At 37.8% G+C, this 21,603-nt stretch overlaps 1 protein-coding gene across 1 annotated transcript in view; it reads left to right on the top strand.

Moving 5' to 3' along the window:
* The window catches only part of LOC103426977 (putative disease resistance RPP13-like protein 1), a 71,216-nt gene extending 54,600 nt beyond the window's left edge, over positions 1–16,616 (top strand). Inside the window, exons 8-21 of the mRNA XM_070817875.1 lie at positions 10,575–10,659; positions 10,746–10,865; positions 11,047–11,184; positions 11,410–11,963; positions 12,064–12,133; positions 12,309–12,449; positions 12,843–12,911; positions 13,103–13,185; positions 13,320–13,683; positions 14,132–14,203; positions 15,471–15,547; positions 15,634–15,805; positions 15,935–16,068; positions 16,244–16,616. The gene's annotated coding sequence lies outside the window, so the exon portion shown is untranslated. The remainder of the gene's footprint in view (positions 1–10,574; positions 10,660–10,745; positions 10,866–11,046; positions 11,185–11,409; positions 11,964–12,063; positions 12,134–12,308; positions 12,450–12,842; positions 12,912–13,102; positions 13,186–13,319; positions 13,684–14,131; positions 14,204–15,470; positions 15,548–15,633; positions 15,806–15,934; positions 16,069–16,243) is intronic.
* The last annotated feature ends 4,987 nt before the right edge of the window (positions 16,617–21,603 follow it).

Here is a 21,603-nt window from a genome sequence, read left to right as displayed (position 1 = left end):
TGACATTATCTAATAAAAATTTGTCACTCACAGAAGTACCTAATTCTCCACAAAGTAATACACGAAAGAGTTTGACATCTTCAAAGATTTCATATTTGGTGGAATATCCTGGAAAGAATCTATGAAAAACACATACAAGAAGAATAAAACAAAAGTCACCCAACCCAGAATTTCCACACCAACTACTAGGAAACTACCTTTCCCAAAACAAAACAAGACAACCTATTAAATTATATAAAAAACAATGATTAATGAAACAACTTTTTTTTAGGAACGTGTGAGGCCCCCTGCATTATTGACCTAAAATAAATCAAGACATCTCTTTCTGAAACAAAATTGAGATTACAATAAACCATAAAAGCTCTTATAGTTCCTCACCGGAACACTTCTTTGAAATTTATACTTTGTTCCAAAAAAAAAAAAAACAGAGAGAGATGGCAGGAGCTTTGATTGGAGAGGCATTCCTCTCTGCTTCCATTCGGACGTTGTGCGACAAGATCGGTTCTGGGGAGTTGATGGACTTCTTCCGGGGAAAAAAACTTGATCATTCACTCCTGGAGAAACTGAAGCTGAGGTTTCTGGCCCTTGATGCAGTGCTTGATGATGCAGAGGAGAAGCAGATGGAGAAACACCGTGTGGGAAAGTGGCTTGACGAGCTCAAACATGCTGTCTTCGATGCCGAGGACCTGCTGGACGAGATCGATACTGAAGTTTTGCGAAGCAAGGTGGAAGCTGAATTTTCAACTAAGAAAACCCAGGTGTGGAACTTCCTCTCTACTTCTCTTAATCCTTTTTATCAAGGCATGAATGGTAGGATACAAACCTTATTTCAAAGGTTGGAACACCTTGCACAACAGACAGATGTGCTCGGTCTTAGAGAAGGTGTCGGGGTTAAGGTTTCACAAAGAACTCCCACAACTTCCTTCGTTGAGCATGAATTCTCTACTTACGGTAGGGATGAAGATGAAGCGAAGTTGAAAACACTGCTGCTATCTGATGATGCAAGCGGCGGCAATATATCTGTAATCCCGATAGTGGGAATGGGAGGAGTTGGTAAGACAACCCTTGCTCAGCTCCTTTACAATAATGACAGTGTGAAAGAGCATTTCGATGTTCGAGCTTGGGCGTGTGTCTCCGAAGATTTTGATGCTTTTAGGGTCACTAAAACCCTTTTTCAGTCAATTGCTTCAAAACCCTGTGATAAGTCAGATATGAGCTTGCTTCAAGTTGATCTTAGGGAACATGTAATGGGAAAGAGATATCTATTTGTGTTGGATGACCTTTGGAATGACAATTATAACGATTGGAGTGTTCTAAAAGCTCCTTTCACTTATGGGGCGAGGGGAAGTAAGGTCATTGTGACAACAAGGAACGAAAGTGTTGCATCCATCGTGCACACTGTTCCTATTCAATCTTTAGAACAATTGTCGCATGATGATTGTTGGTTGTTACTTGCAAAACATGCGTTTAGAAATGAAAACCCTAGTGCACATCCAGACTTGGAAGAAATTGGAAAAAAAATTGCACGTAAGTGCAATGGTCTCCCTTTAGCTGCGAAAACACTTGGAGGTCTCTTAAGTTGCAACATGAACCACAAGAAATGGAATCATTTATTGAATAGCAATCTTTGGGAACTACAACAAGAGATTAGTATTCTTCCATCTTTAAGATTGAGTTTTCATTACCTCCCTACTTATTTAAAACAATGTTTTGCTTATTGCTCAATTTTTCCCAAGGACTATGAATTTGAGAAGGATAATTTAGTTCGACTTTGGATGGCAGCGGGTTTAATTTCACAAGCGCAGGGCAAGGAAATAATGGAGGAGGTTGGCAAGAACTATTTTAATGAATTAGTATCACGATCACTAATTCAAAGATCAAGAACTGAGGAGCATGGATTCACAATGCATGATCTCATTAATGACTTGGCTTTGTTCGTGTCTAGAGAATTTTGTTTTAGGATGGATGAGGAAGGATCACATGAAGTTCCTAAAAGAGTTCGACATTTGTCATATGCGAAAGGAAGATTTAATGACGCTAAAAAGTTTCAACCATTAAATGGAGTTAAATATTTGCGCACCTTCTTACCCATGTCTTTAAGGTACGAATATGGGCATTACTATGTAAGTAGTAAGGTTCCAAATGATTTGTTGCCAACGCTAAAATGTTCACGGGCAGTATCATTGGCAGGATATAAGAACATCAGTAGCTTACCTGATTGCATTGGTAACCACATACATTTGCGCTACATTGACCTCTCTTACACTGCAATTGAAAGGTTACCAGATACCGTGAGTAGTCTCTACAATTTGCAAACTTTATTGTTGGTAGGTTGTACCTCTCTTGTTGAATTGCCTGTAGACATGAGGAAACTGATTAATCTGCGCCATCTTGATATTGGATATACTGGTATAAAAGAGATGCCGGTGCGAATGGGCAGACTAAAAAGTTTGAGAACACTCACTGCTTATGTGTTGGGGACATCTACTAGGTCTGGCGGCATTGGGGAATTGGGGGAGTTACCCAATCTTGGAGGGAAATTTTCTATCTTGAATCTAGAGAATGTAGTCGATGCTATGGATGTCTTGCGGGCCAATTTGAAGGATAAGAAAGATCTCAATCAAATAGAGTTGGCATGGGGTAGAGAGGATGCAGATGATTCCATAAAAGAGAGAAATGTACTTGAAAGATTACAACCTTCTGTAAATTTGGTGGAACTGGCCATTAGATGTTATGGTGGAACAAGCTTTCCGAATTGGTTGGGAGACTCTTCCTTCTCCAACATAAAAGTCATGTGCCTTTGTGGTTTTAGTAATTGTTGGTCGTTGCCACCAGTTGGGCAGTTGCCTGCTCTTAAGGAGCTCTATATTAGCAACATGAAATGTGTTATGGGTATTGGTGCTGAGTTTTATGGTGTCAATGGAACTTCTCTAATTCAGCCATTTCGTTCTTTAGAGAAGCTGGTATTTGGAGATATGCCAGAATGGGAAGAATGGCTGCGAAGTCCAGGTAGAGGTCAATGTCCGGACTTTCCTCGTCTCGAGGAGCTGGTTTTAGAGAATTGTCCGAAGCTGAGGGGAAACTTGCCCGATCATCTTCCTTGCTTGAAAAAGCTTGAAGTGTTGGATTGTGGGGTTCTGCATGAAAGGGCTACTAGAAGTAGATGGATACTAGAGACGGAGTCCTTGCGACAATCTCTTCAGGATCTGCGAATAAGAGGATGCCCTGGTCTCTCGTCGTTACTAGAGACGGAGTCGCTGTCCTCGCTTTCCGGGCTTGATATTCAAATTTTGAGTCGCACAGATTGCTTGCAGCCGCACCTGAGCAGTCGTCTTCAAAAATTGACTCTCCGTGATTGCGGGTCCCTCTTGTCGTTCCCTAGAAATGGTCTACCCACTACATTGACATTTCTTGAGATAATTAATTGCAGGAGATTAGAATTCCTATCTCATGAGATGATGGCCAAATTGACATCCCTTCAACATTTGGATTTGACCGGCAGCTGTGATTCACTGAGGTCCTTCCCGCTGGGCGTTTTCCCCAAACTTTCATCTCTTCAATTCTACGGCATTGAAAATCTAGAATCCCTTTCCATTGGAGAAGGAGCTGATGTTGAAAATCTCACTCATCTCGGTGCTCTCTGTATCTATTCTTGTCCAAATCTGGTCTCTTTCCATTGGAGAAGGTTGCCCACTCCCAACCTGGCTAGTTTTACAGTCGGTAATTGCAAGAATTTGAAGTTATTGCCCGATCGAATACACACCCTCACCGCCCTTCGAGATTTGTGGATATCTGATGGTCCAAATGTTGAGTCATTTGCAGAAGGAGGTTTGCCTCCCAACCTACAATCATTTGGAATCAGCGGTTGTGAGAAACTGAGGCCTTCAGTGGAGTACTGGGGTTTGCAACGACTTGTCTCCCTTCGAACATTTACGATCTGGAGAAGCGAGGATGTGTTGGTGGCGGTGCTCGAGGAACAGCTGCTCCCTACCACTCTTCACACTCTCCAAATCTCTGGAATGAAAAGTCTGAAATCTTTGGAGGGAAAGGGAATTCAACACCTCACTTCTCTTCAAGAGCTCCAAATTTACGAGTGTGATAGTCTCAAATTCCTGCCAAAAGAGGGTTTGCCGGAATCGCTCCGTTGTCTGAGAATCTGGCACTCTTCTTCTCTGGAGAAGAGGTGTCAGGAGAAGACGGGAGAAGAGTGGAGCAAGATAGCTCACATTCCTTGCATCGAGATAGGCGACCAAGTCATCATTTGAGATCTCAAATCAAAGTCAGGTACGTACATACGAGATTCAGATTCTGTAAAAGTTTCACTTCAATTGTTTACTGTCAGCTATACTGTGTTTAATTAATCAATCAATTAAATTTCAGGACAATATCATCCAAGAGCAACAAGTGTTTGCTTACAATACCAAGTAAGTTATTGGGTGCTCTGGCTAGCTATGACACCAATATGATTCTCCTGCACAGGACGAGGTAACTCCTTGATGATGTTTTTTTTTTCCTCTTACTGTTGTGGTTTGAATACGGTGGAATGCTTCATGATCAAACTTGCACAAGTAATTAAGATCACTTTATGAATCATTATTTTTTTCATCTTTGAATCAGGACCATCTTTTCTAGATGAGGTATGGAAAAGGGTTGAGCTCGAGTTGACATCGACATTCGATAGTGATGAGAAGAAAGGATTAAACACGATTTTTCCCCATTTGACATGGAAATAATGGGAGTTGGAGAAAACCAGTGAAGGTAAAACTCTCTGAAATCTTCTCTTTGTTTCTAATTCTTATGAGCTTTGATATTCTACATTTGGAACTTAGAATCAAGGTTTCTAACTTGTTCCCACTTTGATTGGCTGGACAAATATGAATAAATTAAGAAAAGAGCAATAAGTCACAAGATTCCTTTTCTAATTTTATTTCAGGGTTTCCGAAGGACCAATGCAAGGCATCAATCTGAACCATGAGCTCTATATCTCCGCTCATGATGGAAGTCTGCCATACTTCTTGGTTATTTCAAGGTTGTTCTGTGAGAATCCTACAATACGGGCATTGTTTTTAGGAGTTTAATGTAGACGTCGCAAACAGGTTTTGCCACATGGTTCAGGATCACCTGCAATGCTTGTGCTCGTATACTCAGAAATTTGGAAATGCTTCGCTTATGGGGCCTTTTGGATTTCTATGCAGAGATATTCTTTCCTCACGAATCACGATCTTCATAGTCTTCCCAGAGTTTTCATAAACAAAAAAGCAAGGAGTCTGATAAGGGCATAATGCAAACATAATGACTCAAAGAAGTAAGGCATTTTGGATTTTGACACTGTTTGTTTTGCCTTAATTTGTATTGTCCTATGTCAGTGAGTTGTGTAACTCCTTGATGATGTTTTTTTTCCCTCTTACTGTTGTGGTTTGAATACGGTGGAATGCTTACTCATCTTTCATTGCATCTGTCATCTTTACATAGGTGCCGATATGTTTCTGCACAAAAACAACGTGTGAATTTGGCTGGCTGCTGCACTTTTACAGATTCCATCGTAAGTCGTTGAATACTGGAGTGTAACTTACGTTTCCTTTTCTTTTCTTGTTTCATGATCATTATCAATGGATTATATGCGTGAATCATAACAAAAGGAAAAGGTCCAGATTGTCAAACTTGCACAAGTAATTAAGATCACTTTATAAATCATTATTTCTTCTTCTTTGAATCAGGACCGTCTTCTCTAGGTGAGGTATGGAAAAGGGTTGAGCTCGAGTTGACATTGACATTCAATAGCGATGAGAAGAAAGGATTAAACACGATTTTTCCCCATTTGACATGGAAATAATGGGAGTTGGAGAAAACCAGTGAAGGTAAAACTCTCTGAAATCTTCTCTTTGTTTCTAATTCTTATGAGCTTTGATATTCTACATTTGGAACTTAGAATCAAGGTTTCTAACTTGTTACCACTTTGATTGGCTGGACAAATATGAATAAATTAAGAAAAGAGCAATAAGTCACAAGGTTCCTTTTTTAATTTTATTTCAGGGTTTCTGAAGGACCAATGCAAGGCATCACTCTGAACCATGAGCTCTATCTCTCCACTCAGTACGGAAGTCTGCCTTACTTGTTTGTTGTCTCAAGGTTGTTCTGTGAGAACCCTACAATATGGGCATTGTTTTCAGGAGTTTAATGTAGACGTTGCAAACTGGTTCTGACACATCGCTCAGGATCACCTGCAATGCTTGTGCTCATATACTCAAATTTTGAAAATGCTTCGTCATGATCTTCATAGTCTTCCCAGAGGTTAAAAGCAAGTAATCTGATAATGCACACATAATGACTTCGCAAGCCGTTTTAGTGGAGGTGAGGTGACTTGTGTTATCATGTCGACAGATCTGTTTTTTTTCGCCTTGATTTGCATTGTCCTATGTCAATGAGTTGTGTATGCTAAAACTCCTACTTCTCTCACCCTGCGTTTGGATGAGGGATTTGAAAGTATTAAAGAATTTAGGATAAATTAGTTAGAAATCAACTACAAAACCTTAGATATAGATATTTGAAATGAACTACATGATCATTACAACATAAGCAAAGTATTTATAAAGGTCTCTGCGCTAGGATGTCAACCATGAGATTTCAATTGAGCAGTTGTAAGCATGGGTTTTGTGCTCAAAGTGAGTCAAGGTAAAGATTAAATATATCTTTGTGTACATTTGTTTGTGTGTGACATTGTCTTTATATAATTTTATTTACATGCATAATTGATCTTCGGACGTGTACAAGGCTTTAACCTTAAGCTACATCTGGTCTCATAGTCTACTGTTTGTACAGATCTAAAAAAATTTGAAGGGCGCATTCTGGCCCATTTCAGCATGATCAACCAGGGAATTTGTTCTTGAAGGCAGCACGTGCTGCTAACTTTATTGATAGATCAAGTATAAAGAAGACTGGTACTTTGTCCGAAGTGAATGTAGTTTCTACTTAAAACTAATCCAACTTAAGTGCACATATATAAGGATACTTGGTATTTTTCCACTGGCGTTCAGCTTGCATCTGCTAAGGCTTCTTTGTCACAGCTTGTGAACATCTTATTCTCCCAGAAGCTGATCCGAAGGAATTAAGACATTACATCATTCTTTTCTACCATTGTGGACTTTATTAGCAATCACTTGAATATCTAAAGTTGTAGCAGGACAAAAAGGTAAGTTTCCTAATTTCTATATGTAAGATGACATCCGACTTTGATACCAAATCTAATAAAGTACCTTTATTTGGATTCTTCAGGATCGTCCCCTACGGAGGCGACTGTCTGATTGATTAGCTGTTTTGGTGGAAGATGCCACAGAGAAATTGATGATACGCCTTAACCTAATTTTGATAGAGGATGGTTGGAGTAGGCCGTCGTATGTTAGAAATTTTCTTGGTAACAACTCTGAACCTCAGTTGTGTGATCATGTACATTATTGCTTATAGCAGAACAAACCTACTTAGTAGGAATTTCATGCAAACTGGGAAAAAACGGACTTTATGTGAACTTCATCCTGGAAATGTTTTGCCAGATATCCAGTGTTTTCTACCTGTATATAACAAGATTAATAAAACCAGAGATATAAGCCCTGCCACATTCTGCATTTTCATATTTAATGCCATACTTTTATATACTAGTTGATTCGACCACATCATCAATGGATTGGAAGGCCGGAATATTGGATGGTTGGAAGAGTCAACCGGCACATGGAAAAAAGCGGAGCTAGTAAGGCCCCTATTATCTGCTTGTGATACTTTAACTTTCAAGTGCTGCAGTGGTACTGGTAACACGTTTACTCTTATGTAAATCATGAATTATTTTGTCAAATTGTACTTCATCGTAAAATCATGTGGATCTCCTCTGTTCATAACTAAGTTCTTTAGATGAATATTCTGAACTGTTTTTGGATGAAATCATAGGATATGTGGTATTTGGGATGCAAAAATAATCAAATCGTTTGTACTCAGGTTGTCATATTCTTGGATGTATGATCCTGGCAAAATTATCGCCTTGTTAGTGAGGAAATAATTAATGAGGGTTTTGTCAATATCTCGCGTGTAACACATGTATTACGGGTGTGAGGAGAAGACAGGAGAAGAGTGGAGCAAGATAGCTCACATTCCTTGCATCGAGATAGGCGACCAAGTCATCATTTGAGATCTCAACTCAAAGTCAGGTACGTACATAGCACCATTTTTCATAGAATAACATACAAGATTCAGATCATGTAAAAGTTTCACTTCAATTGTTTGCTGTCATCTATATATAGTGTTTAATTAATCAATCAGTTTTAACTTTTCAACTGTTTAACTCAACTATACCACCATTAAAAAACATACTTGTTTAAATTTCAGGACGCTATCATCCAAATTTACGAGTCTGAAATCTTTGGAGGGAAAGGGAATTCAACACCTCACTTCTCTTCAAGAGCTCCAAATTTACGAGTGTGATAGTCTCAAATTCCTGCCAAAAGAGGATTTGCTGGCATCGCTCTCTTGTTTGCGCATCTACAACTGTCCTTCTCTGATGAAGAGGTGTCAGGAGAAGACGGGAGAAGAGTGGAGCAAGATAGCTCACATTCCTTGCATCAAGATAGGCAAGCAAGTCATCATCAATTGAGATCTCAAGTCAATGTCAGGTACGTACACACGAGATTCAGATTCTGTAAAAGTTTCACTTCAATTGTTTACTGTCAGCTATACTGTGTTTAATTAATCAATCAATTAAATTTCAGGACAATATCATCCAATAGCAACAAGTGTTTGCTTACATAAATTACTTCGTACAATACCAAGTAAGTTATTGGGTGCTCTGGCTAGCTATGACACCAATATGATTCTCCTGCACAGGACGAGGTAACTCCTTGATGATGTTTTTTTTTCCTCTTACTGTTGTGGTTTGAATACGGTGGAATGCTTACTCATCTTTCATTGCATCTGTCATCTTTACATAGGTGCCGATATGTTTCTGCACAAAAACAACGTGTGAATTTGGCTGGCTGCTGCACTCTTACAGATTCCATCGTAAGTTGTTGAATACTGGAGTGTAACTTACGTTTCCTTTTCTTTTCTTGTTTCATGATCATTATCGATGGATTATATGCGTGAATCATAACAAAAGGAAAAGGTCCAGATTGTCAAACTTGCACAAGTAATTAAGATCACTTTATAAATCATTATTTCTTCATCTTTGAATCAGGACCGTCTTTTCTAGATGAGGTATGGAAAAGGGTTGAGCTCGAGTTGACATCGACATTCAATAGCGATGAGAAGAAAGGATTAAACACGATTTTTCCCCATTTGACATGGAAATAATGGGAGTTGGAGAAAACCAGTGAAGGTAAAACTCTCTGAAATCTTCTCTTTGTTTCTAATTCTTATGAGCTTTGATATTCTACATTTGGAACTTAGAATCAAGGTTTCTAACTTGTTACCACTTTGATTGGCTGGACAAATATGAATAAATTAAGAAAAGAGCAATAAGTCACAAGATTCCTTTTCTAATTTTATTTCAGGGTTTCCGAAGGTCCAATGCAAGGCATCAATCTGAACCATGAGCTCTATATCTCCGCTCGTTATGGAAGTCTGCCATACTTCTTGGTTATTTCAAGGTTGTTCTGTGAGAATCCTACAATACGGGCATTGTTTTTAGGAGTTTAATGTAGACGTCGCAAACAGGTTTTGCCACATGGTTCAGGATCACCTGCAATGCTTGTGCTCGTATACTCAGAAATTTGGAAATGCTTCGCTTATGGGGCTTTTTGGATTTCTATGCGGAGATATTCTTTCCTCACGATGTTCATAGTCTTCCCAGAGTTTTCATAAACAAAAAAGCAAGGAGTCTGATAAGGGCATAATGCACACATAATGACTCAAAGAAGTAAGGCATTTTGGATTTTGACACTGTTTGTTTTGCCTTAATTTGTATTGTCCTATGTCAGTGAGTTGTGTATGCTAAAACTCCTAGTTCTCTCACCCTATGTTTGGATGAAGGATATAGACATTTAAAATGCACTACATGATCATTACACACATAAACAAAGTATTTATAAATGTCTCCCTTCAAGCAGTCATTTACAAATCCCTCTAAATGCATTGCATCTAGTCTTTCATATCCCTCCAACTAATTTAGCCTTAAGCCCTTGACACTTTCAAATCTCTCATCCCAACTTTACGTTTAAGAGAATCATATTGCCTGTGGTATATTGTTAATTGATTAGTCTTGTAACTTAGGTATTCTTTTGAAGTATAAATGTTTTTGTTCGCCAGCCTTCATCCAATAACTGATAATTTTCCAAAAAAGAAACGTTCTCTCTACCAGGATGTAGATGTCAACCGTTAGATTTCGATTGAGAGGTTGTAAGTATGGATATTGCATTCAGAGTGAGTAGAAGTATAGATTATCGATTATATGTATGCATCCTTGTGTAATTTGTGTCTGTGCGTGTATTTATGTAATTGTATATACATACATATTTAGTTAACTTTGGATAAGGTCTGCGAACAGTCCAAGCCTTTAATCTTAGCAATGTATGGTCTCATGTTTACTGTATCTACAGATTTTAAGAAGTTTGAAGGACACGTTCCTGGCCATTTCAGCATGATCAAGCAGGGAATTTGTTCTCGAGGGCTGCACGAAGACAGGTACTTTGTCCGAAATGAATGTAGTTTCTACTTAAAACTAATCTAAGTTAAACGCATATATGTGAGGATCCTTTCTGTTTTTCCAGTGGCTTTCAGCTTGCATCTGTTAAGGCTGCTCAACATAGACTAGATCATCAATAGATTGGAAGGCCGGAATATTGGATGGTTGGAATAGTCAACCGGCAAAATGTACGACAGCGGAGCTAGTAAGGCGCTATTGTCTGCTTGTGATACTTATAACTTTCAAATGCTGTAGTGGCAAGTTCAAGTTCACTCCTTCTGTAAATTGGGGAGATCTAACGTGCTATTTCTATTTTGAGTGACTAACAAATTGTTACTTTATTTGTGGTTGAATAATAATGTATTATTATTATCTGGATGATGCAGGGTCGTCCATCATGGAGGCAACCATTTGATTCATTAACTGTTCTAGAGGAAGATGCTGTGGAGAAATTGATGATACGGTGTAGCTCACTTCTGGTCGAGGATGGTTGGAGCAGGCGTCATATGATAGAAATTTTCTTGGTAACAACTCTGAACCATGATAGCGCTTCATGTACAAATTCTAAACAGTAGGAGGAGGTTCATTAAATATAAACTGGGAAAAGTGGCACTTTTAAGTTTATTTCATTCCGGAAAGGAAATTATTGACTTATGTTATAGCCAGGAAATAAGTGAGGCTGTTAGAATACAGCCTTATGGTCATGCATTCTGGAAACTGGTTGTTGATGCATTAATTTTTTTGCTTAGCTCGCAGGCAAGAACGGGCGAGAAGCCAGAGGCCCTCCAGAACTTGGTTTGCAAACAATGAAGAGAACTTGCAGGTTCCCCAGACTCCTGAAAGCAACGAAGAAAACACGCAGATCTTCTAGACCTTGTGAAAGCATTGAAGAAAGCATGGAGCTCATGTCCTGAGGTTAATTGAAGTTTCTAGACATCAGAAGAGAAAGTAGGTTTGCATCCACGTTGCCAGTATTAGGCTGCCCCAGTTTCTGCATAAAACTCCTATATGGGAGTCGTTTCCTTCTTTGGATTTCTCTCTGTATGGCACTGCTGATTCGGAGGAGAAAGCGTTCTTGAGAAGCTGGCCAGCTTCCGAATAGTTGGATCATAAATCTGGGGAAGTGATATTTGCACACCCTTTAATCCTCATAAACACCTTATTTTATTTCTAGCATTTGGACTGAAGCAATCAAACGAGAATCAATCAAGGTAACTCCTGCACAGGACGAGGTAACTCCAAGTAAGTTATTGGGTGCTCTGGCTAGCTATGACACCAATATGATTCTCCTGCACAGGACGAGGTAACTCCTTGATGATGTTTTTTTTTTTCCTCTTACTGTTGTGGTTTGAATACGGTGGAATGCTTACTCATCTTTCATTGCATCTGTCATCTTTACATAGGTGCCGATATGTTTCTGCACAAAAACAACGTGTGAATTTGGCTGGCTGCTGCACTCTTACAGATTCCATCGTAAGTTGTTGAATACTGGAGTGTAACTTACGTTTCCTTTTCTTTTCTTGTTTCATGATCATTGTCGATGGATTATATGCGTGAATCATAACAAAAGGAAAAGGTCCAGATTGTCAAACTTGCACAAGTAATTAAGATCGCTTTATAAATCATTATTTCTTCATCTTTGAATCAGGACCATCTTTTCTAGATGAGGTATGGAAAAGGGTTGAGCTCGAGTTGACATCGACATTCAATAGCGATGAGAAGAAAGGATTAAACACGATTTTTCCCCATTTGACATGGAAATAATGGGAGTTGGAGAAAACCAGTGAAGGTAAAACTCTCTGAAATCTTCTCTTTGTTTCTAATTCTTATGAGCTTTGATATTCTACATTTGGAACTTAGAATCAAGGTTTCTAACTTGTTACCACTTTGATTGGCTGGACAAATATGAATAAATTAAGAAAAGAGCAATAAGTCACAAGATTCCTTTTCTAATTTTATTTCATATCCCTCCAACTAATTTAGCCTTAAGCCCTTGACACTTTCAAATCTCTCATCCCAACTTTACGTTTAAGAGAATCATATTGCCTGTGGTATATTGTTAATTGATTAGTCTTGTAACTTTGGTATTCTTTTGCCTTTTAATTGATAGATCTATGTTACATTCAAGATTATTTACAGGTCCTCGTATTTTGAAAGTAACTTATTCTGGCCATTTCAGCAGGATCAACCAGGGAATTTGTTCTTGAAGGGCAGCACATGCTGCTAACTTTATTAATAGATCAATCGACAGGTACTTTGTCCGAAAGGAATATACTTTATACATTAACTAATCTAAGATATGTGCATATATGTAAGGATACTTGGTATTCTATTGAAGGGCAGCACAATCTGTCTTACTTGTTTGTTATATCAAGGTTGTTCTGTGAGGACCCTACAATACGACCATTGTTTTCAGGAGTTTAATGTAGACGTCGCTAACAGGTTTTGACACATCGTTCCGGATTACCTGCAATGCTTGTGCTCATATAGTCTGAAATTTTGAAAATGCTTCGCTTAGAATCAAGGTACTTTGATATTCTACATTTGGAACTTAGAATCAAGGTTTCTAACTTGTTACCACTTTGATTGGCTGGACAAATATGAATAAATTAAGAAAAGAGCAATAAGTCACAAGATTCCTTTTCTAATTTTATTTCAGGGTTTCCGAAGGACCAATGCAAGGCATCAATCTGAACCATGAGCTCTATATCTCCACTCGTTATGGAAGTCTGCCATACTTCTTGGTTATTTCAAGTTGTTCTGTGAGAATCCTACAATACGGGCGTTGTTTTGAGGAGTTTAATGTAGACATCGCAAACAGGTTTTGCCACATGGTTCAGGATCACCTGCAATGCTTGTGCTCGTATACTCAGAAATTTGGAAATGCTTCGCTTATGGGGCTTTTTGGATTTCTATGCGGAGATATTCTTTCCTCACGATCTTCATAGTCTTCCCAGAGTTTTCATAAACAAAAAAGCAAGGGGTCTGATAAGGGCATAATGCACACATAATGACTCAAAGAAGTAAGGCATTTTGGATTTTGACATCTGTTTGTTTTGCCTTAATTTGTATTGTCCTATGTCAGTGAGTTGTGTATGCTAAAACTCCTAGTTCTCTCACCCTATGTTTGGATGAAGGATATAGACATTTAAAATGCACTACATGATCATTACACACATAAACAAAGTATTTATAAATGTCTCCTTTCAAGCAGTCATTACAAATCCCTCTTAATGCATTGCATCTAGTCTTTCATATCCCTCCAACTAATTTAGCCCTAAGCCCTTGACACTTTCAAATCTCTCATCCCAACTTTATGTTTAAGAGAATCATATTGCCTGTGGTATATTGTTAATTGATTAGTCTTGTAACTTAGGTATTCTTTTGCCTTTTAATTGATAGATCTATGTTACATTCAAGATTATTTACAGGTCCTCGTATTTTGAAAGTAACTTATTCTGGCCATTTCAGCAGGATCAACCAGGGAATTTGTTCTTGAAGGGCAGCACATGCTGCTAACTTTATTGATAGATCAATCGACAGGTACTTTGTCCAAAATGAATATACTTTCTACATAAACTAATCTAAGATAGATGCATGTATGTAAGGATACTTGGTATTCTATTGAAGGGCAGCACAGTCTGCCTTACTTGTTTGTTATATCAAGGTTGTTCCGTGAGGACCCTACAATACGACCATTGTTTTCAGGAGTTTAATGTAGACGTCGCTAACAGGTTTTGACACATCGTTCCGGATCACCTGCAATGCTTGTGCTCATATAGTCTGAAATTTTGAAAATGCTTCGCTTATGGGGCTTTTTGGATTTTGATGCGTAGATATTCTGTTGTCAGGGTCTTCATAGTCTTCCCAGAGGTTATCATAGACAGAAGGGCAATGAATCTGATAATGCACACATAATGATGTCACAAGCCCTTATAGTGGAGGTGAGGGACTTTTGTTATCACGTCGACAGATAACACATGACTTGTGACTTGTGTATGCTAAAACTCCTAGTTCTCTCACTCTGTTTGGATGAGGGACTTCATCTACAAAGCAGTAGACATAGATATTGAAACGCACTACATGATCATTGCACACAAACAAAGTATTTTTAAATGTCTCCTTTCAAGCTGTCATTTACAAATCCTTCTCGATGCATTGCATCTAGTCTTTCATATCCTTCCATCTAATATTTTGTAGTGAATTTTAACTAATTTAGCCTAAAGCCCTCGGCACTTTCAAATCCCTCATCCAAACACTCCTTTTACGACAATCAAATTGCCCGTAGTACATTGTTAATTGATTATTCTTGTAATTCAGCACTGTGTCTAATTTATCTTTGGTCATGGCAATGCAATCTATGTTACATTCAAGATTAATTACAGGTCCTCGTATTTTGAACGTAACTTATATATATAGTCAGAATATTATGAACCTGCCTATAAGTTGGTACATATCTACTGGTCCTCCTAATCATGATTTACATTTCACCAATGAGTACAAATGTTTTTGTTCTCCAGCCTTCATCCAATAACTGATAATTTTCCAAAAAAGAAACGTTCTCTCTACCAGGATGTAGACGTCAACCGTTAGATTTCGATTGAGAGGTTGTAAGTATGGATATTGCATTCAGAGTGAGTAGAAGTATAGATTATCAATTATATGTATGCATCCTTGTGTAATTTGTGTCTGTGCGTGTATTTATGTAATTGTATATACATACATATTTAGTTAACTTTGGATAAGGTCTGCGAACAGTCCAAGCCTTTAATCTTAGCAATGTATGGTCTCATGTTTACTGTATCTACAGATTTTAAGAAGTTTGAGGGACACGTTCCTGGCCATTTCAGCATGATCAAGCGGGGAACGAGGGCTGCACGAAGACAGGTACTTTGTCCGAAATGAATGTAGTTTCTACTTAAAACTAATCTAAGTTAAATGCATATATGTGAGGATCCTTTCTGTTTTTCCAGTGGCTTTCAGCTTGCATCTGTTAAGGCTGCTCAACATAGACTAGATCATCAATAGATTGGAAGGCCAGAATATTGGATGGTTGGAATAGTCAACCGGCAAAATGTATGACAGCGGAGCTAGTAAGGCACTATCGTCTGCTTGTGATACTTATAACTTTGAAGTGCTGTAGTGGCAAGTTCAAGTTCACTCTTTCTGTAAATTGGGGAGATCTAACGTGCTATTTCTATTTTGAGTGACTAACAAACTGTTACTTTATTTGTGGTTGAATAATAATTGATTTTTATTATCTGGATACTGCAGGGTCATCCATCACGGAGGCAACCATCTGATTCATTAACTGTTCTAGAGGAAGATACCGTGGAGAAATTGATGATACGGTGTAGCTTACTTCTGGTGGAGGATGGTTGGAGCAGGCATCATATGATAGATTCTTGGTAACAACTCTGAACCATGGTAGTGCTTCATGTACAAATTCTAATCAGTAGGAGGTTCATTTAATATAAACTGGGAAAAGTGGCACTTTTAAGGACATATGTGAGGCTGTTAGAATAGAGCCTTATGGCCATCTATTCTGGAAACTGGTTGTTGATGCATTAATTGTTTGCTTAGCTTGCAGGCAAGAACGGGGGCGAGGAGGAGGCTGATGATCCTTCTTCAGTGGGGCACGTTGTGAAGGATGCCCGCTTTTTTATGTGTTCTATCCCCACACGAAACTTTCTTATTCTTGCAGGGAGGCAAACAAAGTGGCTCATAGATTAGCAAAATTGGGATTGACATTAGAACATCACAACATATTTGGTTTGAGGAAGCTCCATATGTAATTTCAGATCTTGTTCTTTTTAGGATAGTACAAGTATGTAATTTGATTGATGCGGGATGTTCTTTTTTCCTTCGATCGGGTTGAAATTCCTAGCAAAATTTTTATTGAGGCCCATTGATATGCACCCTATCCTCCGATATATACACATAGTTTTCGCACTAATGAATATCGTACTTGCCCTAAAAAACGTTTTGATGACTCATCATCTATATATGGTGATATGTGATAGATCCAAAATGTTGCATATTGCACAACGGTATCGTGCTTGTCGATGGGTTGGCCCGAGTTTAAATTATTGGGTCCAGGCCCATGCTCAATTTGGGGTGCTGAAGAAATGATTAAAAAAATAAAAACTAATGAAAATAACTTGAAAATTTTGAGTTTTAACGATAAAGACAAAATAAAAAGTAAAGTGAATAATATCATGATTGATTTTTTTAGTGTAAAAATGTGATTTTTTGTTAAAATAACAATACCAAGAGCTTTTCGTTAAAGTTTAAAAAAAAAAAAGGTGCTTGATGAGGAAAAAAGGTAAAAGGGATGTGCTATCCACACATCCTTTTTGACTTCTCACACACCCCTTATTAATTTCTGTCCGTTGATCTTCTTCAATTCATCCGATCCGACGGCCGAAAACTAAAAAGGTGTGGAAGAAGTAAAAATGGGTGTGTGGATATCATATCCCAATGTAAAATTATGATGTGTCGTGATTTTGCACGGCTTTTCTTTCTCATTCGGAATGGCAGGGTATCAAAAACAAAAAAAAAACACGGGCTTATGTTGTGATTTATCATGCTTTTATATCACATTCGTTATGGTTGTTGCTAAAAACAGAAAAAGAAAAACTTGGGTGTATACTATGATTGCTAAACACACATGCATGATATAAAATCCTTGGGATATGGAGTGCAAAAGAATGTATCCGGATCCTCGTCAGATCATTTTTGTGAGCCGTTCATTGTATATTATAAGGTCAGAAATTATTTTAAATAAATTTATTTAAAATTAAACACAGTTTCTAACATTGACCACACGATATACGATGAACAAATACTATTCATAAATTTGTAAGATCATCACCAAAAAGATCTGAAGAGGATTGTGTTGGCAAAAGAATGTCCAAGAGTAGCTCGGTGGGACATTTGACATGATTGATACTTGAAAGTTGGATTGTGGTTTGCACTTTAGGGTCCTAGTAATTAGAGTTACTTGCACAAATACGTTTTGGGTTTTTTTTTTTTTTTTTTTTTGTCAATTTTGTTTTTAATATTTTTTATAAATTATAGGGAGACTTTAGATCCAGACCCTAGTTGTAACATCCCACATCGTCCATGAGAGTGGATCATGTAAGTTTTATATGTATATTCTCATCTCTACCTAGCACGAGCCCTTTTGGGAGTTTATTGGCTTCGGGTTCCGTAGGAACTCCAAAGTTAAGCGAGAAGGAGGCCAGAGCATTCCCAGGATGGGTGACCCACTAGGAAGTTCTGCTTGCGTGAGTTCCCAGAAACAAAACTGTGAGGGCATGATCAGGGCTCAAAGTGGACAATATTGCGATACGGCGGAGTCGAGCCCAGGATGCTGTGGGGGCCAGGGTCGGGATGTGATAATTTGGTATTAGAGCCAATCCTTAGCCGGAAGTGTGCTGACGAGGACATCAGGGCCTTAAGGGGGTGGATTGTAACATCCTACATCGCCCAGGAGAGTGGATCATGTAAGCCTTATATGTATATTCATATCTCTACCTAGCATGAGGCTTTTTAGGAGCTCACTGGCTTCGGGTTCCGTAGGAACTCCGAAGTTAAACGAGAAGAATGCCAGAGCATTCCCAGGATGGGTGACTCACTGGGAAGTTGCTCGTGAGTTCCCCAAAACAAAACCGTGAGGGAATGGTAAACCCAAAGCAGACAATATCGTGCTAAGGTGGTGGAACGGGCCCGGGAAGTGATCCGTCCCGGGCCGGAATGTGACACTAGTCATTAATATTTTTTAGTAAAAATCTTATGGTATTCATCCCTTGACTTTATATATCTCATTATTTCTAATAATATGTATTTTCATATGTTTGATATTATTATTAACTACTTAAAATGTTATAGGATTTAAAATCTCATATAAATTAAAAACGATTACAATGAAAAGAAAATACTCAAATTGAATAAATAGATAAAAATAGGTAACAATATAACTTTGAAATAATAAATGTCAAACGGATGTACCCATAGTGTTCAAAAAAATTGGAAAAGGGTACATTTTATTATAAAATATGTACTAAATAAAGGAAAACTAATTAAAATGATTGAAAACTTTGAGTTTTAACGATAAGGACAAAATAAGGGTAAAGTGAATAGTACCATGATTGACTTTTTAGTGTAAAAATGTGGTTTTTCGTTAAAGTGAACAGTACTGAGAGCTTTTTGTTAAAGTTTCCAAATAAATAAATAAATAAGTAGATTTCACATTAAAAAAATGGGCACATTTTACATAAAAAAAGGTATATTTTACATATAACAAAGTGGTACATTTATGAAGAAAAATGGGTACATTAGAAATAAATTATAGTATAAATAAAAATTTTAAAAATATGGGCACAAAATAAAATTAATATATGGGTACAAATTAAAAATAAAAATAAAATTGGTACAAATTGAAAAAGGGTTGCCAATTAAAAATGGTACAAACTAAAAATAGAAATACATGATACGAAGTTTAACCATAAATATAAATATACCAAATGTAATGTTTCTAACACTAAATGAATATATTTTGGAAATAAAATTTAATTATGTTGATATGTAAATAATAAATAATTGAAATAATGACGTTTATTAAAAGCTAGGGACCTTAATAAAATATTAAAAAGAAATAAGGTTTTAATCAATGCAATAGAAAAAGGAGGGATGAGAACCTAATCTCTCCTAAATTAAATATATTTTTCTGTACATTTTTGTAGCATGTTAGTATTTTTTTTTAAATAGAATTTTTGTAACAGTCCGTCCCTGAAAGTTGTGGTTTTATAATTTTAATACGTGAAATTACGAAAATACCCTAGGGGCAAAGTGTGATTTTTCGAGGACGTATGTGATTCTCGTATATTTTGTCATGTTTCTTGACATGTTTGGATAGAGCTCGATCTTACGGACGTGTAGGTACAAGTAGAAGTGAATTTGGAGTTACGGTTAAAGTTTTGTTGAGTTACAAACCCGAAAGTATTTAGAACGAATCACTATATTAATTATCTTACACTATATTTAATTATTATTACGAAAATGGTTTTTATGATATATGTGGGTGTAGCTAGTGAAATAGAAGGAGGAAAAAAGAGATTGGGCAGTCGGATAAGAGTAGCGGAGAAGGCTACTGCCTTATCAGGAAGAAGAAATGAGGGAAACTGACCAATAGTTGGGAGAGCAAGGAGGGGAAGGGAGGGAGGAAGAAAATGAGGAAATGGGGCTGACCCGTATAACCGTTAGACCCGACCCGGATCTTCCCCTTTTTGGCGATTTTCCACCATTTTTCCGACAATCTAAACCACATAACCACCTGGGAAACACTTTAGGACCCTCCCTCTATCTATTACACCCCAAATTTGAGAGAATTTAGCCTCGAAATAGTGTACACCCGTATGAGGGTGCGACTGTTCATGGTGGCAATCCACCCAAATTCGAATGTAATTTCGATCACCACCACCACCACTAGGCTTCTCTCCACCCCATGACCAAAGCCCAAGCTATGTTTGAGGCGTTGGAGTGAATTTGGAGGTCGAATCAAATCACACCCAAAACAAGGGTTTTCGGCGGTTTGTGGCCAGTTTGAGGTGTTTTCCGGCCAAATTGGCTTTGGCCGCAGGTATAAATGTTGCTCTACTCTTTGAGATCTTCATTTCTGTAATTTTTGAGAATTTTTAGAAATAGTTGAGTTTTCCGACGAGCTGGGACGGCTGACCGCCACCCGCGGCTACTGGTGCTGTGGCGCACGACCAAGGAGCCGACATTGTGTTTTTATATGAATTTCGTTAATCTAATTATGCTTTTGAGACCTAACTGTTGTGGTTTGAACATTGATACAATTGTAGTATATGTTGGATTAAATGAAGATATTTGGATTTAGGTTGAATTTTATAAATGCGAACTACGAATGGCTTGATCCCTGTTTAGGGTACGTAGGCAGTCTAATGAGACGTTAGATCCAGCCATACAATAAGTGAGATTAAATAATTGAGACAAAAGCCTTGTTTGGGGTATTGAACAAGGTGAAGGACATTGGTGGAAAGTGTGATATTTAATCTTATGTTTTAGTGGTTAAATGTTGGTCATAAATCAATTTGTGAGGAATCGAGGAATTGAAGTGAAAAATAGTAAGTAATGGTAGTTAATTAAACTAGTGCTTAGTTGGGCTTATCACAGATAATTATTCCTGAAAGTAATAGTTCGAAATGGGGCATTACAGCTTATATGTTTTATGCCATATATATATATATATATATATATATATGTATGTATATATCTATATATGTATGTAGATATTTGGAAATACTATGATATGGTTGAATTTCAGATTTCATTATGGTATTAGTTGAAATGATTGAGTTATGGCATGGCTACATTTATGTTTTAAGCAATTCCGACACTGTCGTACAGGTTGCCTATGAGTCATTCATGCCAAGTTAGATGTATTGAGAGCTTACAAACGTGCACCCCAATGTTAGTGCTCCCGCCCATGGTTAGGGCACAGTCCTTCACGTGATGTTCACCTCCCGCACCATATGCTCACCTTAGATCCAAGTTAGGTGCACAGTCTTGTCGTATAGACCACACTAGGTGGTTCCGACTCGTAGGTGACTTACGACACTTCGCAAAGCCTTCACGTGATCGTAACACTTGAGCGTACTTATTTACACCCAACCTGTCATACAGACCACTAGAGGTGGTTCCGACTTGTGTGCAAGGATATTTGATGAGCTATAGGTCAGCCATACAGGCCACAAAAGGTGGATCTGGATGACATGTCACTCATCATGGATTTATTTCAACTGGTGTACTTATTTCATTATGTTGAGATATTGAGCATGGCATACATATGGATGTTACTATTCCGAGCATGGTTTTGTTATAGATATGTATTCAATTTTCTGGGAACTTATACAGGT

Source organism: Malus domestica, chromosome 02, assembly GCF_042453785.1.
Source record: "Malus domestica chromosome 02, GDT2T_hap1".
In the NCBI taxonomy this organism is placed as follows: Eukaryota; Viridiplantae; Streptophyta; class Magnoliopsida; order Rosales; family Rosaceae; genus Malus; species Malus domestica.
Note: the sequence above shows the minus strand (reverse complement) of the source record. Positions and strands in the feature narration are given on the sequence as shown.